This window comes from Gymnoscopelus microlampas (genome assembly GCF_963454915.1).
Source record: "Gymnoscopelus microlampas genome assembly, chromosome: 5".
Taxonomy (NCBI): domain Eukaryota; kingdom Metazoa; phylum Chordata; class Actinopteri; order Myctophiformes; family Myctophidae; genus Gymnoscopelus; species Gymnoscopelus microlampas.
In genome coordinates, this window is record NC_139942.1 from 44363890 (window position 1) to 44376389 (window position 12500).

A 12500-nucleotide genomic window follows, 5' to 3' on the forward strand; every position below is an offset into this window, starting at 1 on the left:
CCACCACTGCTCGAAACGATTTTGGCATTTAGCAGACGCTCTTCATCCAGAGCGACTGACAATAAGCAAGGTAAACCCCTACATCAAATGCAGAGAGACAGTGCAGTGCCTCAGTAAACTAAACCAAGAACCTATAGCGTCAATCTAAACAATTACTATCAAAATAAGACATATATACCGACTTTTATTGTTCATTTAGTAGTACCTATGCTGCTACCTTATACATCTATGCACTCTGTCACTCTTTTCTGCATTGGATGGATGCCATTAACCCATTAAGACCTGGAACTGTGTCATTTTTAGATTTGAGCTAAAAAGCATTATTTTACACTTTGGGCTACTCAAAAATAGCAGATATACAAGCTCATAGCGCGGCACCGAGTGCCGCGCTACGAGCTTGTAGATCTGCTATTTTTGAAAAATCGTGAAAATGTGTGCAAATCTTTGAATATATATACTTTTAAAGCGAACATTTTTAACTCAAATCTTTGCTTCTGGGGGGTCCCTGGAACATTTTTTTTTTATATTATATGATTGAGCACCACTGATATAGAAACATACGTTTTTCAGAATACTGTTGAGATTTAGGAGACATGTAGAATCGGCTTCAGGTCTCAATGGGTTAAGATCATTTTGCTGTACACTTGTGTTCAATGACAAAACAAAACCATCCATCCATCCATCCATGAGGCAGAGGAGGGAGGGGGGGGGTAGATGGAGAAGTGGGGGGAGGGGCAGCATTAGGTGGAGCGTTCAATAAACAGATGACAAATTCCCATTGATGTAAATTCCCTTATAAATATTTTACTGCATACTGTATCTCCCCCGGAAACATGGCGAATAAACAAAAACAAATGAGCTGGCAGCGCCAGAAACTACATGCTAGAGGCACAGCACAGCAAAATACACAAATACACAAACATAATTTCATCACGGTGAAAACACTGCTTACATAAATGTAGTGTTCGGAATAACAGGAAAATACAGCTTATATTAATGTAGTGTTCAGAATAACAGGAAAATACAGCTTATATTAATGTAGTGTTCAGAATAACAGGAAAAAAAGAAAGAAAGCAAAGACATCCGTCCACTGTAGAATCCTCGGTGCTAATTTTAACTAAGAGATAACCTAACCTTTTAAAAGGATGGCTGACCTTTAAATACAACTAGTTTAACTCCTTGAACACCTTAGTAGTAGCATCCTCTGCCCATATTTGTATTCAAAACTGGGAGGACGTCTTCTAAATCCTAACAGTTGTTTTGAAAAAACGTTTGTTGCTATAATATCAGTGGTTCTCAAACTTTTTCATGTCAAGGACCACCCAAAATGATATGTATTTGGCCGTACACCCCCATCTCAAAACATTTTGTTCCAGGGACCCCCAGAAGTTGTGACATGAGTTAAAAATGTTCACTTAAAAAAAAAGATTTGCACACATTTTCCACGATTTTTCAAAAAATAGCAGATCTACAAGCTCATATAGCGCGGCACTTGGTGCCGCGCTATATGAGCTTGTAGACCTGCTATTTTCTAAGAGATAACCTAACCTTTTAAAAGGATGGCTGACCTTAAAATACAACTAGTTTAACTCCTTGAACACCTTAGTAGTAGCATCCTCTGCCCTATCTGTATTCAAAACTTTCTAAAACGCATCTGTCCGTATGATTCTTTCTTTACACAAGGCCATCCACTAGGCTCTCAAACCGTTAGATGTTTACATTCAGGAATGTTGTAGTATTTGTTGTTAAAGCCCAACTTCACGCATCCTAAATGACTTTTGTTTCCCATCATTTACTCAGCCTGAGAAGCATTGAATTCACGGACAATGTTTGTTTGGGTTGCATTCCTTCACACAGCGAATGAAGAATCCAAAAACAACACAAAAAAAGAAAAGAAAATACTTGACGAATTGAAGAAAATTGGGTTCCAAGATTAACAGTACAGCAGCTAAAACTTATATCAGAAATCTGTTCATAACCTATTAAGACCTGGAACGCATCTGTGTCATTTTTGGATTTGAGCTAAAAGCTCATTTGAGCTACAAGCTCATATCGCGGCACCGAGTGCCGCGCTATGAGCTTGTAGATCTGCTATTTTTGAAAAATTTAGAAAATGTGTGCAAATCTTTATATATATATATATTTTTAAGCGAACATTTGTAACTCTTTGCTTCTGGGGGTCCCTGGAACAAAATATTTTGAGATGGGGGTCCGCGGCCAAATATATATCATTTTGGGGGTCTTTGACATGAAAAAGTTTGAGAACCACTGACATAGTAACATACGTTTTTTCCAAAAAAGGATTTAGAAGACATTTTGTAGAATCTGCCTCAGGTCTTAATGGGATAAACTCCAACACAGCTCCGTATACAGAGTATAATCCATCAGCTGAGTGGGACTGTTTACAGTTACTGAAGTCTTTTTCAGAAGTAAAGTTTTGAGAGAAAACGCTGTGCTTTGGTAAGTAATGAGGACACACAGACATGGATTAGACCAGAGCTTCTCCAAACTTGTCTGGATTCAGCGCCCACTTGGAAAATCATGAAAATGCACGTTTTCAGAGAATGTTTATTTTAAGGCCTAACATTTTTTCTATGTACGTTTCGATTAGTCACCCCATGGAGACTTGAATTCATGGATATTTTTGTGTTTTTGTCGCTTTACTAAGCCAATAATTTGATGACCAGCAGCGGTTCCGGTATAGACCCCTTAACAGACGACGTCACACTGATAAGAACCAGAATGCGTGCAACCAGTATGCGCTAAATGAAACCCATTCTATCAGGTCTCGCTAGGACGCGCCTCACCAGCCAACACACAAGAGGGGGTTGGGGTGTGCTGAAACCAGCGCACCCCAAAACAACAGGTTGAGAATTGATTGCGTGAAACAATCACCTGTGCATCCAGTCTCAATGTTGGTAAACAAATAATTCTTGGTCTATTGGAGACACAAAGAGTCTCCTTTATGTCTCCTACCGGAACCGCTGCCTACAGGTCCGTTGGTCATCAAATTATTGTCTTAGGAATGCGACAAAAACACAAAAATATCCGTGAATTCAAGTCTCCATGGGGTGACTAATCGATAGGAGAAAACTATCCCTTTAAGTGTTTTGCCAATTATTTGGGTGCCCACTTGCAATACCCTCGTGGCCCAGTGGGCCCGGCTGGGCCACAGGTTGAGAAACACTGGATTATACTCTGAGAGTTCTGTTCTGCTTTTAATATCGTTTTTTTCCGGTTGTTAATCCTGGAGCCCTATATTTTCTCAAATTCATCAAGTATTCTCATCCTTTCTGGATTATTCATGTACTGTGATGAACTCAAGGCTTCACAGGGGGCGAGTAATTGATTTTGCGGGTGAAGTATTGCTTTGATCAACTTCAGAAATGTATATTTCTCACTGATGAAACAAGCCTCCCCCCCCCCGGGGCTCTAAACTAATCAAAACAAAACCAACCAATAATGTTTAAGGTTTACATTGACAGCTCACACATTCACAGGGGGTCACTTATGGGCAGTGGTGGAAGAAGTACTCAAATGTTTTACTTCAGTAAAAGTATCAATACTGCAATGTAGAAGTACTCCGTTACAAGTTACTTAAAGTACCAAAAGTAAAAGTACTAAAATATTTGAAAAAAGCCGAACTACAAGCTCACAACGCATCGCGACACGTTGTGAGCTTGTAGATCTGCTATTTTCAAATGTATAAAATAGGGCTAAAGTGGTTAATGTATGTTTTATAATGTAATAATTTATATCTGCAAAGTAACTAATAACTATGAGAAAACTGTAAATAATTGTAGTGGAGTAAAAGTACAAAATTTGCCTCTGAGATGTAGTGGAGTAGAAGTAAAAGTAAAGACGATTGGAAATACTCCAGTAAAGTCAAAGTACCTCAAAATTGTACTTAAGTACAGTACTTGAGTAAATGTACTTAGTTACGATCTAGATGGAGACGCCTCGTGGTACTGTATGTCTTCTTCCATAATTGAGCAGGTGGATAAAACTCTATAAAAAAAAGGATAAAACTGTATAGAAAAAGACACATTCAAGCTCATTTTGGCTTCAGAGTCGGCCCCTGAGGGTTGGAAACTAGGCCAGCATGACTGTAAGGGGAAGGGGGGGGGGGGGGGGGGGTCCACATCATTATGAGACAAGCTTTGACATTCATACTACTGGACATTCACTTCAAACAGACTAGAGGCAATACACAGCAGTAGTAAGAGAAAGATAAAGAGAAAAAGAGGAGAAAAGGGGTCTAGCGATGTGTTTTGGTCGGGGGGGGTTTGGCCCGTCTTTGACTGTAATAGTTGAGAGAGGCAGGAAATGTAGAGAGAGAGAGAGAGAGAGAGAGAGAGAGAGAGAGAGAGAGAGAGAGAGAGAGAGAGACAGTAGGAGAAGGATGCAGATAAAGTCTAGCTATCTGAAGCCAAAATGAGCCCGACTGTGTCTTTCTATTATAGTTCTGTTGTATTCACCTGCTCTATGATAGATAGAGTCTAACTATAATCCTTCCTCTATTGCAGTGGTTTTCAACCTGTGGTCCGGGGACCACCAGTGGTCCTTGAGGGGGTTCCAGGGGGTCCCAAGCCAAATTAATAATTAGGAACCAAAGTGACCCTTATATGTCTGTAACTCTGAGAGTGTACAAATGGAACCAAATGGACCCTAATGGGTCCATTTGGTTCCATTTGTACACTCTCAGAGTTAAATGAACACAGATGATGATACTACTGTGTAGATTGGGACCCCCAAGGAATCAAAATGGTTGAGTCCCTGGCATATCTTTTCAAATGGGGGTCCGTGGGCTAATATGTGTCAATTTGGTGGTCCTTGACACGAAAAAGGTTGAATACCACTGCTCTATTGTATACTCTCTCTCTCTCTCTGCATTTCCTGTCTCTCTGTCTGATAGATAGAGCAATGGTCCGGCCAGCTAGGAATCGAACCAGGGACTCACAGATTAGGGCATTTTGCACCCATATCGTATGCACCCAGTGGTGGAAAGTAACTAAGTACATTTACTTAAGTACAATTTTGAGGTATTTTCCAATACTTTTACATCTACTCCACTACATCTGGGATCCAAATATTGCACTTTTTACTCCACTACATTTATTTGAAAACTTTACTAGTTAACTTTGTGAGAATTGGAGTCTTTTCAAGGCAGCCTTAAAAGAGTCCAGAGTTGGAGCATGGTGAATCCCTATGGGGAGAGAGTTCCACAGGGTGGAAGGGGGGGCTGCCACACTGAAGGCTCTGTCCCACCAAAGGTTGGCTTGTTTGCCTTGGGGACAGAGAGGAGGTCCAAGTCTGTGGACCGCAGGGTGACTGGAGGTCTTTATATTGAATTGTTCGGTTCGACAATGAATTCAAATTTAAAATATGGTTTATCATCCATGCATGTTAAACTTTTATTTAGGTTAACCCCACATAAACCCTAGCATCTTTTATTCTGGCCATGAATTGACAGTTAACAGTTCTATAAAAGCAATAAGCAACGTGAGGCCGTGGTTTAACAGTGATTTTTAGAACAGTTAAGGGGGCTGTAGTAGTAGTAGCCTGGCTCCGGCCCCTGAATCGCTTTGCCACGGCCATTAAAAAAGAAAAGAAATCTGCCGATTCATGGTCTGGGTGACGCTGTCGGAGGCGGGGTTTTCTCGGTTTGAAATTTAACCGGCCCAATGGGGATGGGGATGATAAGGCAGGGGTCTTCAACAGGGGGTCCGTGACCCCTAGGGGGTCCTCAGAGTTACTACAGGGGGTCCCCCAAATCTTTGTGTGACCTAGCATTCCTTTTCTGAGGATAACTCTAGCCAAAAATAGAGGCGTTGTGAGCTTGTAGATCGGCTATTTTTGGCTAAGAGTTATAGGTGTAGAGGGAAAAAAGAGCATCAGAAGTTTATCTGAAACACAATGTTATACAATATAGAGGGGGTCCCTGCTTCATTTCTCTCTCAGCTAGGGGGTCCTTGGCCTGAAAACGTTGAAGACCCCTGCGATAAGGTATGAACCAATCGCCGAAGAGTCCCACTTTGGCCACGCCCCCATCTCAGAAAACGGCTGCACTGAGAGGGCCTTCAGACTGAATAATGGAGTTAAAAGACAATTCAGGCTGAGTGTCAGTCAGGCTATACTGTAGAGCTGCAGGCCGGTGGGTCACAAACTATTTAGCTCGACACACCAAAGGAGAAATTTGATGTCTCCCCGGGACCCACATAAAAATGGGTCTGCGACCAAAACGTGGGTCTGAGTGGGCCACAGTGTTTTGGGAACACTGTGCCTAACTAAGGCCCCTGAGCTGTTCTAAAATCTGTGCAAAGCACGGCCTCTTGGGGCCTGTTTGGTTTCACAGTGTCCCCTTTAAGTAAGTCCACCAGCAACTCTGGCAAGCTGCTTACATCATCTGGATGGAGGATGACTGTGCTATTCTAAAAAAAAATCAGACCAACTAGTGAAAAAAAGCGAGTGTCTGGAGGATGTTGGCGGCTACGGTGGCCTGGGGAGGACACAGACAAAAGAAAGTGTCATTTTCCCTGGCTTGTAGTGCTTATAACACTGGTGGTGTGTCAGCACCATACTGTGTCCCAGCGAGAAACTCAGAACAGAAGCTTTATCACTTCGCTTTTCTGTGAATCGACGCACGCACGCACACACACAGAAACACACCCACACACACACACACACACACACACACACACACACGTACACGTACACGCACACACACACACACACACACACACACACACACACACACACACACACACACACACACACACACACACACACACACACAGACAGACACACACAGGCACATGTAGGTCAAGCTCATGAATAACATATACGCACGAGAGTACCGAGATGCAGATAGTGGTAGACAGGAAGACACAAACACACACACGTGCAGACACACGCTCACATGCACACGCTCACATGCACATGCACACGCGCACGCACACACACACACACACACACACACACACACACACACACACACACACACACACACACACACACACACACACACACACACACACACACACACACACACAACCTGTGCACACTCATACTCAAACCAGATGCACACATGTACACCAAACATCATTCTCACAAGTGTGTGCATGCATACACAATACATACAAACAACAGATGTGCAGACACAAGACACGCACGCACACGCTCGCATACACACACACGCACGCACACGCACACGCACACGCACACGCACACACACTCACTCACTCACACGCTCGCATACACACATACACACACCAGTGACAGCAGTGCATTTTAAGAGATCTCTTCAGACGCATCAGAATCTAATGACCCTTTTATTAACACAACCAGTCTCCTGGCCTGCATGCACAATTACTTTACTTTCCAGATGCATTTTAATAAGCCCACGCACTCAACCAGTCCAGTCCCTCCCTCTCTCACAGTCACACACGCGCGCACACGCACACGCACACACACACACACACACACTCACACACACACACACACACACACACACACACACACACACATACACACACACACACACACACACACACACACACACACACAGGAACAGGAGAGGCTCATCGCCGCCCTGTGTGTTTCTGAAATGGATCCCAGGAAAGATCTGGAGTCTCCAAACTCAACTCAAAACGACCACATTAAGGAAAAAGGACAGATGCTGAATGTCAGTGTGAGTGTGTAGTACTGTACACCCACTTCCACATCCACTTCCATAAAAATTGTGGATAATACATTACTCGTGATGACTCACAACGCGTCGACGTGAAGGTTAAACATTTTATTTTATTTTTTGTATCATCAAACATAATCAGACAGGCAACATTTCCCCAATAGGAAGTGTATGTATTTAATTCAGTTTGACCAGAAGCAGGGATAAAACAATGCCCCCACCGGCTATAAAACATGTAAAGAGTGGGACATCAAAAAGCAGACCCCCCTCCAAGCATATCCAAGCCTGCACAGCATAATAGACAGTACATACCTACAGGCCCAGCACAGCAGGGGGACTTTTCTTTTCTTTTCCTATACGCTTAACTGACCGAGAAGTGCTTTCCTCGTTGCATTGAATTAAACTCCTTACGCGGGCCGGCTTGTTTATTGGACAAAATGGTGCGTATTATAACAGCCTTGGACCAAGACGTTTTTTAGAATGGCAGCCTGCGTGACCACCAACACCAACTCATCAATTCAAATTCCACTGAAAGTGACTGTGTGCGCGTGCACGTGTGTGTGTGTGTGTGTGTGTGTGTGTGTGTGTGCCCCCGCGTGTGTGTGTGTGTGTGTGTGTGCGTGCGTGCGTGCGTGCGTGTGTGTGAGGAGAACAGGCGGGTAACCCATTAAGGCCTGAGGTTCCGATTCTACAAAATGTCTACTAAATCCCAACAGTTTTCTAAAAAATAGATGTTTCTATGTCAGTGGTTCTCAAACTTTTTCATGTCAAGGACCCCCAAAATGATATGCATTTAGCTGCGGACCTCCATCTCAAAATATTTCATTCCAGGGACCCCCAGAAGCGAAGATTTGAGTTATAAATGTTTGCTTAAAAAATATATATACTCAAAAGATTTGCACACATTTTCTCGATTTTTCAAAAATAGCAGATCTACAAGCTCGTAGCGCGGCACTCGGTGCCGCGCTACGAGCTTGTAGATCTGCTATTTTTGAATAGCCAAAGTGTAAAATAATGCTTTTTAGCTCAAATGAATAAGTGACACAGATGCGTTCCAGGTCTTAATGGGATAAGAAAGATGAAGGACAAACTCTCCCCCTCCCTCCCTCCCTCCCCGTCGCTGATGTGCTTTTGGGCACACACACAAAAAAAAACGCTTAACTGCAATTACTCCATTGGTACAGTAGAAGAACTGTGGTTTACTCTGAGCCTCTGTGCTTTCCCAGGTGTGAATGTGAGTTAACTGCATGTAGAAATGGGGAAGCGAAGGCAAAGTTTATACCTCGTTGCTGTCGGGGGACAGAAACCTCATATCTCCAATACGTTTTTTATCCCCATAAATTCATGCCTTATACTTCGTCAAACAATAGTGTCGCACAAAATGAGTAAAAAATAGCAGATCTACAAGCTGACAACGCGCCGTCATGCGTCAGCTATTGTCACTTTTTAAATCGTTTTCTAATAATAATTAAAAAAGGAACAATGTTTGTTTGGACATACAAGGTTTCAACCCGACATTCGAGAAATTGACATTCATTTTCAGACGTCTTTCAGCAAAAATCCCCCCCCCCCCCTCCCCCCCTCCCTCAAAGAAGTTGAGGGAAGTAAATAAACAAACACATTATAATCTCTTTGAAGCGTTAAGTAATATGGAGGCCACGGGAAAGATCACCTAGCCGGTTTGAAGCATTTATATGAGGTCAGTCTATTTGGAAACGGAGTTAATTAGAAACTATTAATGGATTATGGAGACGTGTAAACATACTGACTGACACGTACATAAACTCTCTCCCTCTCTCTCGCTCTCTCTCTCTCTTTCTCTCCCTCTCTCTCCCTCTCTGTGATTCCCTCTCTCACTTTAGCTACAGTATTAGTCACACACAAACACACAGACACGCACGCGCACTCACACGCACACACAGACACAGACACACACACATGTTTGTATTACCATACTTGTGAGGACATCAACACTTTAGAACAGCCATGTTATGAATGCCATTTAAAAATAATAATTGCCATTTTTAACCGTAAGCCTAAGGCCGAAAAACAGCAGATCTACAAGCCCACAACATATAGATCAGTTGTTTTTCGGCGCATGACACTGTCTGGTGCGCAACTAAGTATAAATCATGTTGAACTCTAATTCCAATCCCTAAACCTAAACCTCTAAGGCACCTAAATGTCTAATCCTGACCTGAACGTTTTTCTAATTGTAAAAATCTCTAAAAAATGTTTTTTTTAACAATAAAACAACCATTTGTCTAGTTGTGAGGACCAGGAAAACGGTCCTCACAATGTATATATCTTCAAATTCTACTATACTTGGTCCTCGCAAGTATAGTAATACAAACACACACACACAGACACAGACACACACACACACAGACACACACACACACACACACACACACACACACACACACACACACACACACACACACACACACACACACACACACACACACACACACACACACACACACACACACACACACACACACGCGCGCGTACGCAAAGGGAAACATCGCCTGGAGCAAGTGTACGATGAGAGAGCTGCACTCACATGTTTATTGCACTGAACCACTTCCCACATAGAGCCGTTTCTCCTTTACACTTGGCGTTAACACGTGTCTGTAGCCACAGTGGTGTAAAGTAACTAAGTACATTTACTCAAGTACTGTACTTAAGTACACTTTTGAGGATTTTTTTTTACTTTACTGGAGTATTTCCCATTGTCTATACTTTTACTTCTACTCCACTACATCTCAGAGGCCAATATAGTACTTTTACCCCACTACAATTATTTAATCACTTTAGTTACTAGTTACTTTGCAGATATAAATTATGATATTATGAAACATACATTAACCACTTTAGCCCTATTTTATACCTAGGCTATTTGGAAATAGCCGATCTACAAGCTCACAACGCGTCGCGGTGCGACGCGTTGTGAGCTTGTAGATCTGCTATGTTCAAACATTTTAGTACTTTTACTTTTGGTACTTTAAGTATATTTTGATGCCAATACTTTGGTACTTTTACTCAAGTAAATGTTGAATTCTGGACTTTTACTTGTAACAGAGTATTTATATATTGCAGTATTGGTACTTTTACTTAAGTAAAACATCTGAGTACTTTTCCCACCACTGTCTGTAGCCACCATCACACACTGCATGAAGGCAGCGCTAAAAACGCATCAAACCAAAGGTGTGCCGTATAACCACAACCAAGACGCATTGAAGATCCCATTATCCAAACCAACCAACCCCCCCTAGGGAGCTCAGAGCTAGGTCCACGTCAGTAACAGTGGGAGGAATGTGTGTGCAATGTAGGGCTGCAACCATCGATTATTTAACCACTTAAGCCACATTCAGTCATTTTCTTAATAAGTCGTTCAACAGTGTCCCAAAAATGAAAATAGTTCACAACACGTTAACACGAGATCTGCTACTTTCAGGGGGAAAATAAAGATGAATAGCAAAATTTCACATCCCTCCAAAAAATCGACGTATTATTTTGATTAAAAAAATCTATTAAAGGAGACATCCGGTCATTTTAAGTGTTATGTTTGATGTGCGTCAAATCACTTACCGACGTAGAAATGAAAATCGCGTGACTCCACAAATCCCCCTATCGACCCCCACCGTTGGCATGATAGTAGGATGCTGGATAGCCCAAATTCGCCTATTTTAACAAATGCAAAGTCTGTTTTTTTGCTTCTAGTACTCATTGTTGAGTCCCATGATAATGTAACAGGCGCTAAAACTCAGAGAAGCTAACGGCTAATAACAGAACGAGCTAATGCTGGGGCTGCTTATCTCTCTGCATGGCAGCCCCAGGTTGCCAGGTCGGGAGAGAAACAGGCAACCAGCATTAGCTCGTTCTGTTATTAGCCGTTAGCTTCTCGGAGTTTTAGCGCCTGTTACATTATCATGGGACTCAACAATGAGTACTAGAAGCAAAAAAACAGACTTTGCATTTGTTAAAATAGGCGAATTTGGGCTATCCAGCATCCTACTATCATGCCAACGGTGGGGGTCGATAGGGGGATTTGTGGAGTCACGCGATTTTCATTTCTACGTCATTAAGTGATTTGACGCACATCAAACATAACACTTAAAATGACCGGATGTCTCCTTTAACAATCAAAATAAATTACAATCGATTATTAGCTGTTGCTTCTCTAGTCCAATCTACATGCAACATCCACGTTAAAGGAAATAAACATCGGCAAACAAATGAAAACTAGCAAGTTTACCTACAATGAAATGCTGAACCTCAACCACATGGACCCCGCCTAGCCTAGCCTCCCTGTTACTTGGCAAACATGCGGCGAAAATAGCAAAACTACAAACTCACAACTCACCCACACCGCGTTTATATGTTGGCTATTGAAAAATTGCAGATCTACAAGCTCACAGCGCGTCACTTCGTGCTGCTCTGCGAGCTTGTACATCTATTTTTTAAATGTCGAAAATGTTTGGTATGTTACACAAATCTTCTCTTCCGGGGGTCCCTGGCACAAAACCTTTTCAGAGGGGGTTCCGCGGCCAAATACATGTCAATTTGGGGGTCCTTGACTTGAAAAAGCCCAACAGCATATCAATCATTGCTGTCAGGCAGAAACCTCATATCTCCATTACTGTATGTCAACTTTTGATGTATTTTTTTTGTAAATTAATGCCCTACTTCATCATACAACAAGCTAGTGTTGCAAACAATGAGTGAAAATAGCAGATCTACAAGAGGCGTTGTGAGCTCAGCTTTACTCAGATATAAGATGGAGAGGGAGCTGCTGCAAGGAAAA

The 12500-nt window shown here is 42.3% G+C and overlaps 1 protein-coding gene across 3 annotated transcripts in view; it reads right to left on the reverse strand.

Annotated features, from left to right (window-relative positions):
* cadm3 (cell adhesion molecule 3) overlaps window positions 1-12500 on the reverse strand; it is a 175546-nt gene that overhangs the window by 50204 nt on the left and 112842 nt on the right. The gene's annotated exons all lie outside the window — the stretch shown is intronic.